This window comes from Prionailurus viverrinus, chromosome A1, assembly GCF_022837055.1.
Source record: "Prionailurus viverrinus isolate Anna chromosome A1, UM_Priviv_1.0, whole genome shotgun sequence".
Taxonomy (NCBI): Eukaryota; Metazoa; Chordata; class Mammalia; order Carnivora; family Felidae; genus Prionailurus; species Prionailurus viverrinus.
The window spans coordinates 73,676,522-73,700,000 of record NC_062561.1 but is presented as its reverse complement, the minus strand read 5'-3'; the positions used below and the strand labels follow the sequence as shown (position 1 = coordinate 73,700,000).

General features: G+C 41.9%; 1 protein-coding gene across 3 annotated transcripts in view; it reads left to right on the top strand.

Moving 5' to 3' along the window:
* Window positions 1-23,479, top strand: part of FGF14 (fibroblast growth factor 14) — a 617,709-nt gene that overhangs the window by 1,012 nt on the left and 593,218 nt on the right. Inside the window, exons 1-2 of one of the 3 annotated variants that reach the window (XM_047871296.1) lie at window positions 6,314-6,514; window positions 8,477-8,511. The exons of the other annotated variants lie outside the window; for them this stretch is intronic. The gene's annotated coding sequence lies outside the window, so the exon portion shown is untranslated. Of the gene's footprint in view, window positions 1-6,313; window positions 6,515-8,476; window positions 8,512-23,479 lie in introns of those variants that run through there. 3 annotated transcript variants of the gene reach the window in all.

The following is a 23,479-nucleotide window of genomic DNA, read 5'->3' as shown; positions in this document are numbered from 1 at the left end:
GGCAACTTGCAGTGCATTACATAAGAAATGCAAATGCAGGTGATTCGGGGAGTCGAGTCCCGGGGGTTCACTTCCCGGTATCCCCATCTGAAGCGTTTGGGGGCGGCCGCGAAGCTGTGGGCGAGTCCGCCAGGGAGGCCGGGCCGGAGGGCTGCGTGGTGGCGGCGGCGCGCCGACGAGGAGGTTGGGCGCAGCCAGTCTGGGAGCCGCGCGCGTAGGCAGCGGGGGTGTGTGGCGTCCCCGGGTTCAGTTCAGGCTGGGGAGGGCCCGGGGGCCCTGTGTTTGTGTCTGGGGCTGCGCTGGGGGGCGGGGGCGGGGCACCGGCCGTCCTGCAGTGGTAGCCGGGGCGCTGGAGGCTCCTGACGCTGGCACTGCGGTGTAGTCGATCATGGCTCCCCGTGGCCGCCCTGACACCCCAAGCTCCGCCGGGGTCGGGCAGCAAGTGGCTGCTGCCTCCCTGCCTCCGAACCTTGCAAATGCAGCGTAGCTGGGGCGGCTCGCTCCGAGGGGGCTGCCGTCTGCGGGTGCCTGGAGTGAGAGCAGGAGGAGGGGGAGGAGGAGGAGCGGGAGGAGGGCGAACAGGAGGAGGAGGAGGGGAAGGAGGGAGTGGAGGGGGAGGAGGGGGTGGGCGGGGATGGAGGCGGTGGGTGTGGAGGCTGAGCACCCTGTGAGGCCCCCACCGCTGCAGGAGAAGGGACACCGCGAGTTGTTAGACCGTCCGAAAGGGCAGATGCCCTCCTGCGGGCGGAGGACACCTGGGCAGTTGCCCCAGCTGGGACGTTTGGGTGGCTGTGGAGGCTCTGGGGGAAGTCTCTGGCTGCCCGCGGGCGCCGTGCTGCAGTGGGCTCTGTGCCTCTGCCCTGGAATTCTCATCCCTGTGCTGTGGCTCTGCCCCTTACTCACCGGCCCCTTCTGTGGCGTCCTCCCCCTCCTTCCCCCTCCTCCCCCTCCCTCAGTCCCCTGTCCTTTTACCCTTCTCTCTCCCAACTCCTCAGCGTTTAGCAACTCTGAGCTGACACCACCATCCTGAGCATTGCCCAAGGAGAAAGCCGTGTTGTCCCCTTACCCCCCGCATTTCTAATTCAGCTGTGAGGTGTACCCCAAGCCCGCGTCCGGCCCAACACTCGCTGATGTTTCGGTGATGCCTAGATCCGCAGCACTACTGTATCACAAGTTAATGTGAAGACCTTTTTTGCGAGACTTACCCAAGTGGGACAAGTCAAGGGCTGCCGTTGGGAGAAAGGGGGATTGTTCCTTCACGCAGTGAAAATAGTTGGTTTTGAAGCCTTTTCCTGTCCTGTGAAAAGATTTAGCCCCCTTTTGAGAAAGGAATACTGTAAAAGCATTTTTTTTTTTTTTTTTTTTTTTTTTTTGGATTCGGCCATTAGTCTAGGGACCATAAAGTCACTCCCTCCATAGTACTGGAGGGCGGACTGGGGACACTAAGTTTCCTTACTGGCCTTTATAATTTTTTTTTGTAAACAATTTTACTGGAAACACTAATTCCCCTCCCCCCATACACGATTCAAGATATTTTTATTACACCTCCCCCACCCCACCCACTTTCCTCTCTCTGAATAAAGAAGATTTTTTTTTCTTTCCAAGACATTTTGGAAGGTGTCAAATGACACATTATTTTTAGAGTAATTTATTTTGTAGCTTATGAATGCTAAAGTACTTGGGTGTGAATTGATAGGTTAATTCAAAGAGTGTCTAACGACATCACCAACTATTCTGATAGGATAGTGTAGTCTTACATTGCTAGAAGTTAGAGTTCCAACCTGGGAACTGGAGCATTTTGTAAGCTGTTTTAAAAATGTGACATTAATGTGTCACACTATCTCATCTTCTAAAAGTTTTGCTTTTTGAACTTGACTCAAATCCATGCTTAACCATTCCCTTTCAGGATTGTAACGTAACTGGTAGATTCCATTCTCCTTCTGCTATTAACATGAAGCCTAAAATCGTTTGCAGGTTTTCGATCCCAAGATAGCAGTATAACCAAGAAGTTAATTGGGTAATTAAAATAAAACAAAGACTAACATCCTCTTAACTGTTAAAACCAAAGAGAACAGATTGACTACTACCTATTATGTTATCTTAAATCTAAAATAAGGACAATTAACGGGTTTCAAACTAAGAAGTTTGGCAGAATCCCTCCAAATACCAGTACTAGGATCAGGAATTCAGTGTGAAGACTGTGTAGATTAATAATTCTTCCCAACTTTTGCAAATTATAGAACAAATTACTGATTATTCCCAATTTTTAAATTGTCAAGAAGTATAGGTAGTTTGGTCAAGGCTCGTTGGAGGACTTTTAAAACTCTGCTATATACTCATGTTGATGTGAAAATAGAGTCATGCACTTAAGGACAAAGTTATTTATCTATCCCAAAGTTATTAGCTTTTAAATAAGAGGTGTTAATTTAAAAGGCTTTTTGTAGTTGCTTTTATGTAAGATTTAACTGGAAAAGAACATGAAGATTATACTTACACAATATATGCTTGTTAAAATAAATTCTAATAGCTTGGAAATCCTGCATATAATGTAAATCTACCGTCTTCATAGAAACGTCCAGTGTCTCACAATACAACCATTAACAGAGAGCACACACACACATGCACACTCACGCTTAAATGTCCTACTGTCCCCTATTCTCCTAGTTGAGCAATGGCTGTATGTTTAGAATAAATGTTACCTGCTTCAACTTTCACTGTGAGTCATGCAAGGTGATTGTGTTTTAGGCAAATCATTAAATAGGGAATACTAAGTCCAAGGCACTTAGTTAGCCTGGAGGAGGGCTTGATATGTTTCGTTAAACCAGCAATGATAGATTGGACTGACCAATGTGTATCACAGGCCAGTTGGGTACTAATCTAGGTCGCTAGACTTTGAGTGACAGCTGCTAAGGATAGTGGTTGGAAAAAAAAATCCACAACAAAGGTAAATACTAAGGTCATGTCATGGATATCTCTTCAAGACACATAATGTACAACAAGCAGAGGAAGCCCAGACCCTTAAATAGATACACTTATTGAACCACACTCATGAGATGCCCAAACTTCCATGGCTTGATAGGGTTTTGGGAAAGCATAGAATTTAAGATAAGTTGTAGTCAAAGATAATTTTATTAAGTACCAGTGACAGTGGCAAGGAGGGTATGAAGCAGATGTCCTGGACCTAGTTCCGCAGAGCACATTTAGATCTCACAAACTTATGACCCCGAGCATCTCCTTTCCTGAACGCAGTCTTTCTCTCTGCCAGGTAACTTGGAGATCATACAAGCAAGGCTTGGTAGAACTCATTGTCACTTGCTATTTCCTACTTGTTCTGGTGTCTTTCAGCTCTGCTTTTGCCTTTCGCTAAAGCTGTTTTAGGTGCCAAAAACATCTGGTACGCCTCTGTTACTCATTTAAATATATGTTATTCTTTTAAAACGACTTGCTTTACATGTAGGGCTGTCATGGCATTTAGAAGTGGGAAAATAGGGAGAGACGGGCGAAAAAAGAAAGTAAGCATTTTTTTACTCCTTCCCCTTCTCAGCCTGCCGACTCATCCTGGGTGCCTGTAGAGCTAGGTAAGCCACAAATTGGCCATACCCTCTGCATTTCTAAACACTGAGCATGTACCAAATGGAGACATCAAATTCAGACTGCATGGCTGCAACACCAAACAGGTGTGAGGCCCTTCTCTTTCTGACATGCTTGCCTTTAGAGTGGGATTCCGTGTAATCGGAGTTGGCCTTGGACTCCATCCAAGAAGCTTTAGTTACTGAAGTAGCAAAATGAGTTTGCAGAGCAGGGGCACTTCAGGAACCAAAGGACAGTATTTTAGACTGGCTTCCAAGTATTGACTTTCTGGGAGAGTGGATTTTTCTTTTTTGAAATGAAATCCAAGTTAACAAGTGTGAAATCCGATGCATGATAATCTAAACTCGGTTTTAACCACAAGGATGACGGGGTGTACTCCTATCCAGCCTAGTCTCATCTTCCACAGCATCTAAAACTGAGAATATTTTTTCAAACGATGCATCGCTTTCAGAAGGTGCCAAAGGTAATCTAGACTGTATTTAACATTTCCCACGTGAAACCATTTCTTTAACGTTCAAACCCAGTCTTCCATGTTTTAGCAACACAAACACTGGGGACTTCTCTGGTTTTTTAAAATACATATGGCAACAAGGACAACAATCAAAATTTTCGCTTCTTTGTACATTTTGGCATCATAACTCAGTCAATTGACTCATAATCTTCCTATAAATACCATGTAGATGTCTCAAAATGGAAGTATTTATTCAAAATAGTTTTTTATGCCTTAAGGCGAGACAGTTGGGATTTAACAGTATATTTGAAGCTCCTCTATTTTTTCCCCCTCTATTAAGTTTTAAACCAGACGTTACATCGTGGTGTCTATATTTGTAATAAAACCTTTGAGTGTAGCCTTAGGATCATCTCCAGGAGGAACTGTGGGTCAGGGAAATACAACGGACACTTCTTCCTGCCCAGTGCCATAGTCTGTGTTGTTTGGGGTTTCATTTTGTGTACCACATTCCATATTTCCTTATAAGACTTGAACCTGAGCACTGAAGGGTAGAGAATTTTCTGAGGGAGACTTCTGAGTTCCTCCATATTCCTCTAGAGATGCACTAATGTCTTTGCTCTTCTGCTCTTTAAGGACCAAGTATTTCCTGATGTTTTCCCCTGTGTATTTCTCTAGTTGCTACAAACTGACTTTCTGCTTTGTTCAGAATGAAAAAGGCAGGGTGACAAAAGGAAGGGAGGTTCAGAGAAGGAATAAACATGAAGGCAAAGGGAGGCATGATGCAGACATGTTTTGCAGGGAAACTGAGGTTTTTGTTTATTTAACCTACTTACACTATCTAAGAAAGTCACCCAACAATTGTTGGGCACTGTTGCCTTAATTATTGTTCCCTGACATAAACTCTACTTATGATACGGAGCAGGTTTTCAATGCATTTTTAGTCAATGAATTAATAGTGAAAACAGGATTCTCTGAGAAAGTTAACTGTGGGAATGTAACAGCGGGTATCATAAATTAGCTTGGTTAAGGTCACTTAATGCTTACTCCTTCCCAACAGTGCCAACCAAGAATTTGGTTTCTTAATGATAAAACAAAGAGAAGAAAAGTCCTTAGTGGACTTCTCAGCGCTTCATCCCGCCATGATAAAGCATCCTGAAACACCACTTGCAAACATTCCCTAGGCCCACATTTTATAATACCCTCTTCCTAAATCTCAAAACTTGAGGCCTTACTCAAGGATACAAGCTCACGGAACCAATCACAGTCTCCCCATCTGGCACTCTCAGCCTTTAAATAGCGAATGGTAGAGTGCCATCAGGTGCCCTCTGCAAGAGCCCCATTCATTTTCTTTTCTAATCTTAAATTTGCCTCTCTTTAAAAAGGAAGACGTTCCGCAAAAACAGCTCAATGAATTGTTCCTGTTTTCTTTATCGAACTTCTTTATCTGAAGGTGGTAACTGGGACCCTCCCTGGTGGCATATTTTTGCTCTTGAGGGGCAGCACCTAAACAGCCTCTAGTTCAGTTGCTTGGAAAGGAGGTGCCCCCCCTCCCTTAATATTTTGTTCTTTCCAGTTTTAAAGCAGTCATCTTCAAACTCGCTAGCTCCCTGCACATCCCACAACCACGCTGATCCAGGTAGCTTCTCCTTTCTGGAGCTACTGTCAAGGCGGAGGGCGCTGGGCCACTCGCGGGCTGGCAGGCGCTAAGTGTGTCAGGGACGAGGTCTGGCCGGCCTCACGGGCGGGGGCAGAGTCCCTGCTTTCCGGAGCGGCGTGTCACTGTTCCCTGCAAGCCGGGGCCGGCCACTCTGCGGCTCCGATCCGCTTCCAGGAGTCGGGCCCCTGGGTGACCTGGCCGAAGTCGGGTTGTGAGTCTGCCTAATTGAGTCCGAAGAGACGGGGCACGCGGGCCAGACACGGTCCTCCTCCGGGTGTGATCCGCGGCCCGAGGCTCCGGGACCGGCCACCGCGCGCTCCCTTCCTAGGAGCGCCCGGCGCGCCGCAGCGCAATGCGGCGGAAACGGCCCGCCCGAGCCGCCGTAGCGCGGGAAGCTTCCGTTGTCACAGAGATGACCTCTGACCCTGGGGGCGCCTCTGGGGGAACTCGTGCATCTGTTGCTATGGAAACCAGGGCGGCCTGTAGCGGGTGCTCGCGCGACCCGGAATGGGGGCAGGGCCAGGCCCCTGAGGCTGCAGGTTTGCGGGCCAGTCTGCCGGCGTCCGCGCAGCGGCGCCTCGGAGCGCCGGCCCAAGGGCCGCGAAGGAGTGAGTTCTGCGCCCACAGGTGGCCGCCTGCACCCGCGGTCCCCTCAACGCGCTGCCGGGCCCAGAGGCAAAGGGACTGGGCTCGCACCCTGGCTCAGGACGAGGAGCAGATGAGCGGAGCCGGGCTCTCAGCTTCCGCACTAGCTACTGGAAGGACCCGGGCTGGCTCCTGAAGTTCCCTCAGCTGCAATGTGAGAATGATCTCAGGTCAGCTCTCCGGTTCTAGGATTCCGTAATCCTCCACCCGACCCGGGCTCCAAGGGAACTCTCCCCTCTCCCCTGTGTCTCTCCGGGACTCTGTTGAGTATATTTAAATTGCATTCCAAAATCGGAGACTGTCAGAGAGGGAGGGGCCCCGTCTGGATCCTCAGTGACCCGCCCCTCTTAGAGGTGTGGCGACTCCTTCCCAGTGCAGGAAGAGACTGTGCCCAGAGCCGGGTTTGAATTGTAGAGGCACCGCCGCTCTGAGCCTTGGAAGGAGAAACACGTCGTATTTGACCGGTGACACCACCAAGAGCTCTTCATGCATTGCACAGAGTTGTGTGGTTGGTGCTGGAACAGATAGATGGCCTTCCGTTATAACCATTATATTCTCCAGATGCCTTTCCTGCAGTCTCCAAACGTTTTGGAGGAGGGAGGAGGCTCTCTCTATTGGCTTCTATTATCTTTGGGCTATTGGGGGAGAATCACAGGTGACAGGCATTTTGGATTAAAAAAAAAAAAGAAAAAACTTCACTGTAAATTTAGAAATCGAAAAAGATGATTTCCAGGGTACAGTGATGCAAAACTTGCTAGATTATAAAAGAACGGCTGGATCCAAATTGATGGAATAAGTTAAGGTTACTTGTTCAGACGGCTTGACACGTTTTAAAGATTTTTCATTGGCCTAGTTTCCAGATAGCCTCCCGTCCCTTTCTATCTTTTCTTCCTTCTTTCTGATAAGAATTACCTCCCTGAAGTTAGCTTTTCAAAGAGGTGGCCTTCAGGTTCCAGAGAAGAGTGGGTAGAACATTTACATTGCAAAGGCACAAGGAAAGAATGCCAGCTCCTCCAACAAGGACATGTTTCCTAAATCCAAAAAAATTTTTTTAATGTTTATTTATTTTTGAGAGAGACAGAGACAGAGTGTGAGTGGGGGAGGGGAAGAGAGGGAGACACAGAATCTGAAACAGGGTCCAGGCTCCACGCTGTCAGCACAGAGCCTGACGTGGGGCTCGAAATCACGGACTATGAGATCATGACCTGAGCTGAAGTCGGTCACCTAACCAACTGAACCACCCAAGTGCCCCCTAAACCAAAATTTCACAATACCTACAAACTTTAATAGATTAGCCAGGGCAGGGGGGTGGGAGAGAGTTGGGGATTGATTAAAAATGATAGATGGGTCTTGAATTGCTTCTAGAGCTGCAATTCTGTTCTTGTAAAGACTGAATTTACAAGATAAGGACAGTTCTTTGTAATTCCTCAAACAATTGGTATTGCAACCTGTATGATCTCAAAGGGCTGACCACCCATCCAACTATATATCTTCTCTTTGCTTCTTCAGGTCAGGGAGAAGCTCTTCAACTAAGGTGGAAATCAAAAGATTCCTGTGTTCTAGATTTAGAGCTATTTGTCTTTGGAATGTTTTTATTTCCTTTTGGGTACATAGTTTCATTTGACTTAGGACAGAAGGCCTAAAAAATTTCCTATGAGGTTCTGAATATCAGCCTCCAATATCGGCAAAGCTCTAACCATAGAACTAGTTAAAAAAAAATCATCAATCATCCTTTTAAATATATTGTTAGGTTTAGGCCAGGACAAGCAGTAAATATTCCTGGCAGTATTGAACAATCTATTGAACGCAAGAGGCATTCCCAAAGAAGGTGCAAAAGATACCTCTCTCCCAAGATCCAGAGCCACTCCCAAAGATAGCTGAAACAAAGACCCACTTCCCTTGAAAGCTGGCAATAATCGGTAGGGCACTAGCCACAAATGTAATGCAACTTCTATTTCTGTCTGGCTATCTTTTGAGGGCCCCCAACCTGATGGTTGCCAAGCCCAGTTCTCAGAACTCAAAATGAGATAAGTAAGAAGGCAATAGTTGTCCTTGGGAGAGAAAGGATCAATAACCAATGCATCTTGAAAAGGAAGAGATAACATGAAATTTTACCTTCCTCTCTTGACCAGGCACTACAGACAGAGATCCAGGAGAGCTGATTCTGGTAAGAATTTCCACCCTTTGCTCGCTTCTCTCAGGTTTCCCCGATCAGTTTTCTCCAAGTCTCCACAGTGAGTGGGGTTTAAAGTAGAGAGTGAAGTTGAGCATCTACCAGAATTTGGCAAAGTTTTAAAAATTAATTTTATTTTAGTCTCCCCTTGGTTGTTTAAGGGAATACTGGTGGAGATTTACTGGAGAATCCCTTGGAGTCCCATCAACCCCGAGAGGGGCCCATGTGGCGACCCTCCTTTGGGGGTAGATATAAGGGCCTCTGGACATAGGCCATTAATTTGGGAGGTTTTTGTTTACAGTCTTGCAGTGTGTTTAAAGTGGAAAGGCAGTGCAGACAGAGGATTAGTAGACTGAGTACTGAGGTAAAGGAGGGTAGAAGGGAGTAGTAGGAGGCATTTCTTTCTTCTTTTTTTAACGTTTATTTATTTTTGAGAGAAGAGAGACAGAGAGAATCCAAAGCAGGCTCCAGGCTCTGAGCTGTCAGCACAGAGCCTGCTGTGGGGCTTGAACCACGAACTGTGAGATCATGACCGGAGCTGAAGTTGGATGCTTAACCACTGAGCCACCCAGGCACCCCTAGATCTGTTATTTCTTTGTAGTGGTGGATAGTCTAATGGCTTTTAATGGTCCAACTTGTGCCTACTTAGATTTTGATGTGCCATTCATCAGAAAAGTCTGAATTTCTTGTGTTAATTTATTTCCCCAACCTTCCTAGCACTTTGTGCTGTGGACTTGCCTTGAGTTTTGTGAGTCCTGCACCCCCAATGGCTGCCAACTTGCTTTCCTTAGATTGAAGGGTAACCATTATTTTCCCTTGAAATAAGCCATCATAATTCAGCCAGACTTACTGTTTCTGACTGCCTGTGTGCACTGTTCCTGATACTTGAAAGCCCCCCACCCCCCACAACGTGCTTAATCATAGATGAGTTTGGCTACAAACCTAAATATGTGGCCTACTAAGTCTCACCATGAAAATCTGGAGTCTCTCACACCCCAGTTTTCCACCTTGTGAAGAAAAACCCCTGGAGTCTCACACCCCAGTTTTCCACCTTGTGAAGAAAAACCCCTGGAGTCTCACACCCCAGTTTTCCACCTGGAAGGATTAAGATGAACAAACTTGAGGAGTTCAGAATGCAAAATAAGCAGAGCTTGATCAGAGAGAAGCTTACCAGAGCAGCTGGAGAGGCAGCAAATAAAATGGCTCTGTGGGTACAATCACCTGCTTCTAGAAGCCATCCCCAGAATCTTTAGCAGCTGTCTTCAGGGCCCATCTCATTGCCAAGCTGTCAATTTACAAAACTGAAACAATTTAGTAATCAGTTTGATGTCCTTTCTTCAAGGGAGAACAATCCTCGACTGGGGGAGTACAGTGCCTCACAAGTAGTTGGATCATTCTTCCCAAGGGATTTTGGGCAAGTGTGAGTTTTAAGAGGCGTTGGAAGAGGCAACAAGGAAACAAGCATGATTGACTGGGAGGCTAGGGATTCCCTTACAAGGCTAGGAGGTCCCATTTTCTAAGGTAAAGTAAGCTAGCTAAAGCCCAGCTGGAGGATTGTGATTAGTTAATGTTAGATTTCCTTGACAGGTGTTTCCCATTACGTGCAGGGTGCCTTAAGTTTTGGATTTGTGATGTGGACCAGGTGGCTGGGCCTGCCTCCGTTTTGTGGGTCCTGATATACAAATAAACTTTATCAGTAGTCAGGAACAGATCATGTGTTATGTGACATGGTCAGATTTATTCTTTAGGCAATTGCTATGGTGACAGCGTGGAAAATAGCTTTGAGTGGGGCAAGACTGAAGGTAGAAAGGCCACAAAGGAAGCAACTGAAGTGGAAGTGGTAAGGTCCAAAATAACGCAGTGACAGGGGCTGGAGAGAAAGGGCAGTCTGTCAACTTCAGTGGCCAATGTGAACTGGGGAAGGCAGGAGAGGGAGGAGTCTAGAATGTTTTGACCACAGGTTTTTGATTTGGACAATGCCTGTGGATCCGGATCCACTGATCATTGGCCAGATAGAATGCTTCCATCTCCTTGAAACATGGAGTAAAAACTTGGCTCTCTCCAGACTGTCCACATTAGGAGGGCTGTGGTAGCGGTGATTAGCAGGTAGAAAACTGACAAGTTTCTCTTTTTAGATCAAAACGTAAATAGGCAGTTGTAGGAGGGTCACTCTATGATAAAAAGTTCATTTTCTTCACTTCAAAGCTGGAAGTCCTCAGGGATGGAAAAAAGCTCTTTACAATGAAGAAAAGCCAAGAAGTTTTTTTTTTTTTATGATTATGTACAATTCTTTGTCGAGAGTAGATGTTTTTGTACACAATACTTTGTTCGGTTTGAGGAGTCAAGGAGTGCAATTAAATGCCACTTTTTCAGATGAACTCTTCAGGTCTGGCAAGAAAAGGAAGTGCGAACTTTATGGACTTTACATATGTTAAGTGTGTGCACCTGCTTTTTAGATAGAAATGAATGTAGTCATAATTCAAATGCCTTTCCCCCTGTAACATTTTGCTGTCTGCATGATCACAGTGGATCACTGAAGTATGTGGTAACCTCTTCTGTAATGCTGCCTCTTAGAAAAATCGTGGTTGGGGAGGGATTGTAATTTCTATTCTTTCCACTTCCTGGGTGAAGCTCATGGCACGCTACTGTTGTACTTTAAAAAAAGAAGAAACATGTAATAAGGCTTAAAGATGAAAATAATCGTAGGTTTTTATTTTTTTTTAGTAGCTACCTATTTCAAAGTCTGAAACTCATCTTCAGTTGTGTTACTGCTGTACCCCAGGTATTGTAATTCTTAAGCAGAGAAATGATTCTGTTTGCCAGGAGGCCTGAGTCAGTTCCATAATTAAATACTCAGTAATCACCATTCTGCCTCAACATTTTCCTGGCAGGGCAGGTTGAAAACACTAACCCAATATGCTCGTTCCTCCTTTATTATCCAAAGATTTGACTTGTTTCCTAGGAATTTGCATTTTTCATTAACTTCGTTATATTTTCTTTTACACTGAAATTTTCTACTCATATGCCAATTCAGTGACATAAAATTCCTCACATGTCATACATATAATAATGGATATGAAATATTGGAAAGACTTTTAATGGAGTAGATACTAAATGTTAGAACTATTTTAATGATGCAGTAACAAGCAATGTAAAAAATGAATTTTAAAAGGATAGAAATTTTACATCATTATTACTTATTTACATCATTATTGCTTATTGTTTACTTTCTCTTTTCTAATTATACGTCCTTTTAAAAGCTTGGGAATAATCTTAAAGAGCACAAGTGCTGAGGTGATTCTGTGGCACACGTGCCTTTTGATGGGGACATTAACCAGTGGCATATATACTAAAGATAGAGTGTGGCCTGATCTGCAGAGCCATGAAGTTTGATCCCTATTTGCTTTGTCCTTTACCAAAGTGCTTTCCCATCGCTGCGAATTCACCCCTTTGTCCCACTCTCCCTGTCTTTGTACGATGATACCCAGGATTTGATCCTTTCATATATTTCCTTTAGGCCTGTTTTTCACAAGTTTTGTCCTCAATTTACTCTTTAGGCAAGGTTTGGATTAGGATTCAACTGGATCTTCTACTTTCACATGTATTGCGTTAGGGGAAAAAAGGCTAACGATGCAGCTGTCAGAAAGCAAATGAGACACCTCTATCTGGACTTGAGATATTTGCTAGAAGTGAAATTTATTTGGCTTAATTTCTTCTTTCTGTGCTTTCAGTAGCATGTAAAAAAATGATTTGGATCTATTGCTTTATTAGATTATATAATAAAAATGACTTTTGGGTGGTGTTATTAGTAAATATTCTACCTCATACTCCCACCAGTGAATGTACATTAAACTTACCAGATTTTTAAAAGCATATTGCTCCTCTGCTTTAACATAAATATCCTGAATTCCTTTTCTGAATTACTTTGAATCTTGTGTTATCATGATCTTTAAATAAATAATAATTACAACCAATTTTTTAGTAAATGCTTTCTACATACAAGGCAGTTTATCTATATTACCTAATTAGTTCTCATAACCACAGGTAGGAACTTTTTTTTATACAGCTGACCCTTGAACAACATGGGCTTGAACTGTGTGGGTGTACTCTTACGTGGACTTTTTTCAATAAATCTATTGGAAATTTTTTTGAGGTTTGTGACAATTGGAAAAAAAACCAGCAGACAAACTGTGTAGCTTAGAAAGACTGAAAAATTTTAAGAAAAAGTTAGGTATTATTATAAGAATACAGTATAACATACAAAATATGTGTTAATCAACTGTTTACCTTCTTGGTAAGGCTTCCAGTCAACAGCAGGCTATTGGTAGGTAGGTTTTTGGGGAGTCGAAAGTTGAACATGGAGTTTTGGCTGTTCAGGGGGTCTGTGCCTGCAAGCCAGGTGTTGTGCCAAGGTCAAACTGTATTTAACAGGAGAGAACTCAGGCATGAAGCGGCTAAGGAAGATGCCTGACAGTACTTGGCTAACAAAAAACCTGAGCAGTATGACTCCAGAGTTCAGACTGTTAAATCCCTGTGTTGTAACTGCCTCTCTAAAGACAATGTTCAAAGAATGTGACCAGTATTGTCTTAGTGGGTCTGTGAATCATTATATCCTGAAACTAAAACAGACTTCAATGTATTCAGTGTTTGGATATTTAGAACTTGTAATGCTTTTTTATTGAGCATGATTTCCATGCATTAAAGCACACAGTTCTTAACTGTAGTGTTTGATGTCTTTTGACTATTGTATCCTTGTAACCACCACCCCAGTCAAAACATAGAACATTCCCATCACCCTAGAAAACTCCTTCCCTGTTCTATCCACAAGTGACTCCCCTAAGAAGCAACCACATTCTGATGTCTCCCACTTTACGTTAGCCTGCTGTAGACCCTCATATCATTACATCATGGTGTCTTCACACTTTTGAGTTTGCTTCTTTCACTCAGCATGTTGTTTTGGAGATTCACCCATGTCATTGTGTGTTAGATGTGTAGACTGATGTGGTAGCTTCTGTTTTCTTTTGTAAACTAAAAACTCCTAATTGAACAGACTTGCTTTTGGCTAACAGCCAGAAGTTGTCAAAAACTACAAAGGGTTTGAGAGTTGACCCAGTTTGCAGGCTACCAAGTTAGTCTGCCCCAGTTATATGGATGCTGGCTGAAGACAGGAGACTCCTGGGTCAGAGATAAAGGACTTTATTACTTAGGGCACAGCAGGCAGCATGAGCTTCATGTTCTAATCGATTCCCCTTGGCCCCGAATTCTCCAGGGGCAATGCTGAGTGACCCAGGTGGATGCTTGCACACAGGGTTTGTGTCACAGCTTAGGAACTGCAAGGTTAGGCAATCCCCTGTCTTTTAAGAAGTGCTTTGCAAAGCTGCCCAACCTTTGCCCTGTGGGGAGGCATTATCTTCCTTTTCCTGGTCAGGAAATAAATCTGTCTTGTAACCTGGAAGGAGGCGCTATCCCTGGATTCCAAGGCTGTAACATCCTTGCAAAGAGTCTGAGACAAAAGCTGTTATGAGACGTGCAGAAATCTCATGGATAAGTTGTCATTTAAATCTGTGTCTGAAAAGCAACACTTTCTTTCCCTCTCTTTCTCTCAGGACTGCTATTTTTTTTGTTCCAAAGATGCAGTTAGTCTATAGAAGGATATCTGTTATTTGGAAATTCAAAAGTGATCCTGAGGTTTTGAGACGATAGACAATGTATCCTATACAATGAACTTACCCGTATTTACTAAATAGCGTGTGGTAAGTTCTATGTTAGTTACTGGGAGAGATTTAAAGCATCCTGTAAGGATTTGGTCTTTGGCCGATGAGTACTTAAGCTAAATGTAGGGAGAATACTAGAAATGAGAGAGTCCTAAACAACTGAAGGCTAACTGGGGTGCTATAGGAGACCCATATGGGATGTAAGGCGAGGAAAGGGAAATCTTTCAGAGAAGTGTGACCTGAGCTGACTCTTGAATGCACGTTTCAGTTGGCAGGAGAGAGAAAGAAGTGTATTCCTGGCAGGGGGAGTAATGTGAGTGAAAGTCAAAGGCTGGGGGAAAGGTACATGTCTGGGAATTTATGGGAATGTTAATAAAACCATATTTTCAAGGATTAGAGGATTCATAGTTTGGAGTCCAAAAGCCTGGCAGAGGAGTTTAGATTGGATGTGGTAAAAATGCGTGAACTAGAGAATGTCTCTGCAGGGGGAGTGACGTGCTTGAGAATTGTTCCAGTACAGCTGGAAAGTGTGACTGGTGGAGCTGGCTGTGGGAGGGTAGCACTAGGAAGAGGGAGGCCTTTCATAGTAAAAAGCAGTCAAGTGAAATGTCCTTTCTTACTTGGATATGGGAAACAAAGCTCGGATTAAGGTGTGGTTCTGAGTATGACTGAATGTGGGCTGCTGAAATAGGTCTCTGCTTGTATATGTGCTGCTGCAGTGAGCACTAGGTCTCAGTGCTTGGGAAGGGATAAACCAAAGGCACATCTAGACACTCTGGAACAGGAAGGCCACCGCGTCCTCTGAGCTTTGAAGCATGGCTGAAAGGGGCACCTGGGCAGCTCAGTCGGTTAAGTGCCCGATTCTCAATTTTGGCTCAAGTCATGATCTCACAGTTTGTGGGATCGAGCCCCATGTTGGGCTCTGTGATGACAGCAAGCACAGCGCCTGCTTGGGATTCTCTCTCAGTCCCTCTTGCTCCACCCCAACCCTCTTTCTCTCTCTTTCTCTCCAAGTAAATAAACATAAACAAATTTTAAAAAAATGAGGGATGGCTGAAATAAAAGGCGTGAATGGGCCAAAGAGATGTCATTGGGGAGGCTCTAGGTGGCTTCAATGTACTCCCTGAAGTCGATGATTTGCTGAGAATGTGAGACAGGAAATGTAGCTAATATTCCTTTGAAGGTTGCATGTTGCTGATACATAGACAAACACATGTCTTACGTAATTTAAGGCCAACTCCCAGTTTAAATTCTCTAGCTCTGGTAGCTTTATTGCCTTTCCAAATAAGGTGAGAATGAATGACCTTCAGTTCTTTCAAGGTGAGTGCCGAACAACTTTGTAGTACTTAAGTATTCATCACAGCAGTTTATTTCTCTGCATGATGATGTTTTCCAGTGAAACACCATGCTGGGAAGGACTACAAATGTCATGGGCTATTTGGATATAAGGCTATTTGGATGTTTCAACAACTAGGACCACGTTTTTTTCTATAAGAGTCCTGATACAGTGTGCTGTTCAAGCTCTGGTAGTGGACATGTGTCTTGGCAATCCTTAGTGACCATTAGTGGATCAAGGGTTATTGGGGACGTGCATTAAGGAATAGTTTTTAAAAGCACAACTGCTAGAAATAAATTTTATTTTTCCACTTTATGTTGTGAAATTTGAATTGTGTTTTCGGGGTCAATATCTCTTTCTTGCATGTCTTTATAAACTGATGTTTTAAGGAAGATAACTTTTGTTAAAATAAGAGTATTAATTAAATTATTAATGGCTATTCAAACTTTATAAAAACATACCTAATAATGCCTTAAAAGCAGCAGGTTCAGCTTCTTTGATTTAGAGCTGGGATCCTTATTAAAGATCACGGTTTGTAAGCGTGGTGCTTACAGGATCACAAGCATAATTCATACAAGAAGGGGAATGGGTTCATTTTAGGTGGTGATAGTAGTAGTAAATGCCCTGCACTGGGAGCAAATTGGAAGCATAAACCTGAATTCTGTCATTTCTCTGGATTCGCACATAATTGAATTAATCAAACCTTTAGCAAATTAGGGTAAACGTAATGGTTGTACCACGCGAAAGGTCAGAATACTGCAGAGTTAAGTAAAGGGCCTGAATGTTGTATTAGCATAGCTCTGAATAAAAAATTAAAATGTACACCCTTTGCATGTAAAGATGCTACTCCAGAATTCACACTGCGTCCTATGGATTAGCACAGATATGTGCACACTTTCTTATCCAGTCTTTCTGGTGTCCAGTAACATGTGTTTGTGAGAGCCTTGAGAAAGGTCATTAGGGCCACTGAACGCACTCTGTGAATCATAACCTTCCTCTCTTATTTGTATTATCCCAAACAGAAGGAGGTGTTATCTCTGTGACTGTTGGTAATGGTTTTTGCCTGTCCATGCTTTTCCTTTTGCAGTAACAGTTTAAATGTAAGGCAGATCCTTGACCCTTTCTTTCTTGTATTCTTTTAAATTTATAATTGGTAGAAATACTTTTTAATATCATACGTTTCATTATGAGCTATTCTTTTTTTTTTTATGAGAGAGAGAGTAAGCAAGGGAGAGGGGCAGGGGGGGGTGAGAGTGAGAGAGTGAGTGAGTGAGAGAGAGAGAGAGAGAGAGAGAGAGAGAGAGAATCTTAAGCAGGCTCCACACTCAGTATGGAGCCTGATGTGGGGCTCGATTCCACCACCCTGGGATCACGATCTGAGCCAAAACCAAGAGTCGGATGCTCAACTGACTGAGCCACCTAGGTGGCCCTCGTTAGGAGTTCTTATCTACACTTGAGAATTATAAGAAAATTAAGGAAAATGATAGAAGTTGGTACTGCTAATAAATATGGCAATACTGGTACAGGAATTTCAAAAAATTGCATGAAAGTAATTTTCGGGTAATACACATTATATTTATTTCCTAATTGCTATCTTAATTATGGCAAAATATCCATATTTTGAGCTGCTGAATAGTGATACACTATTTTAACTAAATTGTGGTTTGAATTTTTTAAGTTTGAAGGGTAAACACTAAGTGTGTTGAATGTATTTATGGAAGGTATGCTAGGTATTTTAGTTTATCACTAAATCCTGGATGTTTTTACACTTACCCAATCTGTAGGCTGATACAATCTTTCACCCAAAAGAGCCATTAGAGAAGGGTTCATTTTAAATTTTTTTTTTTTCAACGTTTATTTATTTTTGGGACAGAGAGAGACAGAGCATGAACGGGGGAGGGGCAGAGAGAGAGGGAGACACAGAATCGGAAACAGGCTCCAGGCTCTGAGCCATCAGCCCAGAGCCCGACGCGGGGCTCGAACTCACGGACCGCGAGATCGTGACCTGGCTGAAGTCGGACGCTTAACCGACTGCGCCACCCAGGCGCCCCGAGAAGGGTTCATTTTAAAAGCAATTTGAAAGCAGGAAAAAAAATAGGAGGTAGGATACAAAATACGAATACGAAACTCAAATATAAAAATAATAGATGATATATTTTGTGTTTTTAAACTTGTGATTTTGAAATTAAAAAACAAAATGTTTCATATTTTCACCAGTTCATTTCATGGCTTTCAAGTAGCTGTTGTTGAGATGATTTGCAATTAAAATTAGATACCAAGATCTGCAGCATAGGATGTAATGATTGAACAAGACATTTTAAAGCATATCTGCTTCCTAAATCAGGCTGGCTAGTCAGTCATCTTGGTATTGGGTAGTTAAGGATTGATACACTTTAAACTGCTTTCCAATAAGTAGACCATGTAGGTAGAGTTGCTACCTCCAAATATATGGTATATTAAATTACCACTATAGGTTTTTTTTATAGGTTTCAGTGTTGTTTTCTATCATGATTTCCCTGTGTATGGACAGGTATTAGATGAAAAGCAGAAAATAAGACACGAAAGAAAAAAATATATATAATGAATAGGACTTTAGGCTATTTAAAAACTTACTAATAGGAAATGAAAAACACTCTGACTTCTGTGGCTGTTGTCTTCATATGGCTAATGCAGGAGTTTTAAGATATCCATTATCGCTGATTCCCATTGTCCATGGTGAGCCGGTCAGTAGTCCCTGAGTATCCCTGGTTTTGCTTCCCAAGGTTTCAACTGTGGACCAGAAGCAGATGTTCCTCCTTCTGACCAATTGTAAGAAGGTCAGTAGTAGCCTAACACTGTGTTACAGCACCTGTGTTTTTCACCTCACTTAATCTCCTCACGTAGGCATTTTTTCATCTCACATCATCACAAGAAGGGTGAGTACAGTACAGGTAGATACTTTGAGAGAGAGAGAGAGACCACATTTCTACAACTTTGATTATAGTACATTATTATAATTGCTCTATTTTATTATTGTTGTTAATTTCTCACTGTACCTCGTTTATAATTACGTCTGTGTGTATAAGAAGAATCACCTGTAGAGGGTTTGGTAGGGTCCAGGCTGTCAGGCACCCACTGGACGTGTTGCAACAACTTATACCCTACATGTAAGGTGGAGGGGGGGCTACTGTATTTGCCAGTAGTTGCCAATACTTTTTTACTTTATGATCTCCTAAAGGCTGCTATGACTCTTCCATATCACCTTATTAAACATCCATCTAAAGAAATAAAATGGGGAAACTCTGGTTATTTTAGATGCTCTCACACATTATTTTTTTGTTTATTGTGTTTGTTTGTTGTTTTGTTTTCCTTTGACTACTTCATTTGATAAGGAAGGAGGAGATAATAGCCTTGATTCTAAGACTTCCTTTAAATTAATTACCTGTGTTCACTTTGGGACTGACCCCCATTTGGATTCAAAGTTATAGTTTAATAAAACAAATAAAATATGTAGGCTTCTAGTATGTATCTATAGGGTATAACATCTAAGTAATTTATTTTGATTAATATTGTAGGGTGTAGTCATATGACAGTGTGATCTTTCATTTCCCTGGCTCTGATGCTATGGGGCTAACAAGAGGGCACGGAGGGCTTTCTGGAAAGAATCAAACTCTGTCTGAGTCACCATAGATAATATCCTCATGTCTAGTACACTTCTCTGAATAACTGTCTCTGCCCACTAGTTGTCATTTACTCCTTTCTCTATTTAAGAAATGATATTAGAAGTAATATAACAGGGACATTATTAGAACAATAACTTTGAATATATTTTAATTATATAAAAATGTCAGGGCACCTGGCTGGCTCAGTCAGAGGAGCCTGTGACACAATCTGGGGGTCGTGAGTTTGACCCCCGCGTAGGGTGTAAAGATTACTTAATAAAACATTTAAAAAAGTCAATCATTGACAAATATTGTTACTTTATTGTTAGTAACAAATTACTTGAGCAACACTGTACAGCTGATCATGGTATATGAGTGATTCAGACACCATGATTGAGAACTGATATTTTAGATTTTAATGTCTGAGGATTGGTTTCCTTTTTCAAAAGAAGCTATCGCAGTTTTTGGTAACATTTTCAAAGCATGAAGTCCCATTTCAGGCAGCCAATTCAACACCTAAGACGTACTGAATTCCTTCTATATGAAGAATGGTGTGCTTGGCCCAGAGGATGATTCATGAAGACGGGGTCTTAGTGTTTCTAGGGGGATAGAGGGGATTGAAAGGTTGGGTAAAGAGAAAGGATGCTGGGTATGGTCAGTCCTGGAGCTAAAGGAGCAATATTGCTAGAGGTGGAGGAATGAACTGATTATCCTCCTTCCCCTCTTCTCCTGTTTCCTTTTCCCTTTGCCACTGCCAGTTGTGTCATGAGATTCTGTATGTTGGACCAAATGAGGGATAGATTTGGGCTACAGTATTCCAGACAGAATGCAGAGTCCATGGCTGTTCTTACATAGCATTTCGTGTTAGGCAGGGTACATTTTTAAGTTGAAAAATACAATGAAAAATCGTAACAACTAAAATATGTTATGACTGGAAATTGTTTTCTGCCCACAAGGCCCGCCAGAAATGCCATTGGGGGTCTTTGTGCATTTTTTCTTCTTCTTAATATGTTTACTTGGCTATCAGTAGGCATACTTGTCTAATGACTAATAAGAAAACTGAAGAACATTTTCTGTAGTAGAAGAAATCTAAAGTAATTTGTGATACAACTATAATATAGTTGTGAATGTATTTCTCCTATCTCATTTTTATGAGAGCTTTATTGAGATATAGTTCATACACTTTAAAATTTACTCTTTTAAAGTATACATTTCAATAACTGTTAGGTATATTCAGGTATCGTGCAACTGCAACCATTGCCACTATCTAACTTAAGAACATTTTCATTGACTTACGGAGAAGCTCCATACAGCAGTCACTCCCTGTTTCTGCCTCCCCTCATACGCTGTTTCTGTGGGGTTTGCTCATTCTGGATATTTCATATGAACGTAATCATACAATATATGAGTTCATTTGATTAACATAATGTTTTCGAGGTTCATCTATGTTGTGGAACATATCAGTTCTTCATTCTGTTTTATTATCCAGTAGCGTTCCATTGTGTAGTAGATATGCCACGTTTTGTTTATTCATTCTTCACATGATGCACATTTGGGTTGTTTCCATTTTTTTTTTGTTGTTACTAGATACAGTGTTGCTATGAGCATTTGTGTATAAGTTTTACCCAAAAATTTCAGTTCTCTTGGGTATATACCAAGCAGAATTGCTGGTCAGATGATAATTGTATGTTAATACTTTTAGAGGCCACCAAATTGTTTCTTAAAGCAGCTGCACAATTTTACATTTCCTCTTGCAACAGCTGAGGGTTTCAGCTTCTCCACATTCTTGCCAACTTTTGTTATCGTCAGTTGTTTTGATTACAGTCATCCCAGTGAGTGTGAAGTAGTATGTCATTGTGGTTTTGATTTGCATTTCTCTAATGACTAATGACATTGAACTTCTTTTCATGTGCTTATTGGCTATTTGTATATCTTCCTTGGAGAAATGTGTTTTCAAGCTTTTTTCCCCATTTTAGCTGGATTATTCGTTTTTTAATTTTTGATTTGTAAGAGTTCTTTATATATTCTGGATATGTTTCTTATTAAGTATATGATTTACAAATTACAAATGATTTTCTTTTATGAACTGTTTCTTCACTTTCTTGATGGTGTCCTCTGATGTACAAAATTTTAAATTTTGATGAAGTTCAATTTATCTATTTTTTTTTGTCATTTGTGTATTTGGTGTCATCTCTAAGAAACCATTTCCTAACTAAATATTTATTCCTAAGTTTTCTTCTGAGAGTTTTAACCCTTTTACATTTGAGTCTTTGGTCCATTTTGAGTTAATTTTCATATTTTGTGTAAGGTAGGGGCCCAGCTTCATTCCTTTGCTTGTGGACATTCAACTGTCCAAGTAGTATTTGTTGAAAATCTCATGAGACTTATAAATCTTATTTTAAATTAATATATAACCAAAAGAACTTTTTACTCTGCTTAATTTGTTTTACTAAAAAACAAACTAAAATGTCTTGATATTTCAAAGAATTGAATTTTGTTGTATATTACATGAAACTATAATAGGGGTACTGTGAAAATTTTTAGTAGCAAAACATGCCTACTTTTACTGTAGTTTAGCTTATAAACACTTAAAAAATTAATATCCTGTGAAACATAAACTTTTTTTAATGTTTATTATTTGAGAGAGAGAGAGACAGACAGACAGAGTATGTGACAGGGAGGGGCAGAGAGAGAGGGAGACACAGAACTCTAAGCAGGCTTCAGGCTCTGAGCTGTCAGCACAGAGCCCAACATGGGACTTGAACTCACGAACTGCGAGATCATGTCCTGAGCTGAAGTTGGATGCTTAACTGACTGAGCCACCCAGGCGTCCCTATAAACACTTTTAAGATATTCATGTCCTTGTGAAAATAGAACACAGACTAGCTATAGATATATAGAGTGAACAACTTTTATATATTTATCTTTGATTGAAATATTGCTCTGACTATTCTCATCTGTTTATTTTCAAAGCATGGGCATTTCATTAATATATTGACAATATGATACTATATTTACATTTAATTTGTCTATTTAGCTTACTTAATGCAATGAAGGTGAGAAGTCACTGTGAGATATAAATTATACTTCTTTTATTTAAACATATTCTGGTTCACTTCTTAAATATCTCATGCAAAACCTAAACATTCCTTGATATGAACGTCATCTAGAGTTGTAACAGAACAATCCTGCTGCTACAGCTTACTGTGGCTTTGCATTAAAAAAATCACCCTATTTTCTAGTAAAGTAAAGCAAAGCCCTGTCATCATGTGTGAGTAGAGCCTCTCCCATAGCAGGCGGATGTTCTCAGGTCCAATGATCTGAGGAAAGGTTCTGGCATGAACCTGAGCCTTGAGAGTGGGAGTAAACTACATAGGAAAAGAAACTTCATAGTCTCCCTAATGCTTCTCTTGGGTTTGGTTATTAGGTTACTAGTCATTAGACATTTGGGGCAGGTTGGAAGCTTAGTAGGGAGGTGTTCGTGTATTGAACTCTAAACTGAAAACAGGTAAACTATATGCTAGATTATCTGGTTCCATGACATTCTAGGTTGATTCTCTTTGTGTTATGTCCAAGTATTTAATAAACTTATATTTAAGAATTATGGCCTTGCCTTGACTGTGTGCTGGGAAATTAGGAGAAGGGCCGTTTACTTTTGCTTCAACCAGAGTATGAAACTCAGAGAAATTTCAGTATTCTCTCCCTTGAGGCCATCATTAGTGAAGTACCCAAAGGGGAGATGAATCTCGGGAGGCACGACTGAGGCTATAAAAGGCCTGGCTGGCTTTCCAGTGAAAGCTTTGGAAGTTCCTGGTGTTATTTTCTAAGGAACATAATAGTGTTTCTCTCCAAAGCTAATTTTTTTGTTTGATGATATCAAAAAAATATTTTATTTTCAAGTGCATTGCCAGAGAAGAGTGCAGTTATGTGAGATGATTTTGTTTCACCTTTCTAGCTAGAGTATGGTCCCCAGACTTGAGAACAGGGTAGGATTGTTAACGTCAGTATATGAGCATGCTGATGTTCTTTTGCCTAATCTATATGCATATTTAACATCTAGAAACATATAATAAATGGTGTGTGTGTGTGTGTGTGTGTGTGTGTGTGTGTGTGTGTGTATGCACATTACCTATGTGTACGGGTGATATACAAATGAATACCACAGTCGGGGCGCCTGGGTGGCGCAGTCGGTTAAGCGTCCGACTTCAGCCAGGTCACGATCTCGCGGTCCGTGAGTTCGAGCCCCGCGTCAGGCTCTGGGCTGATGGCTC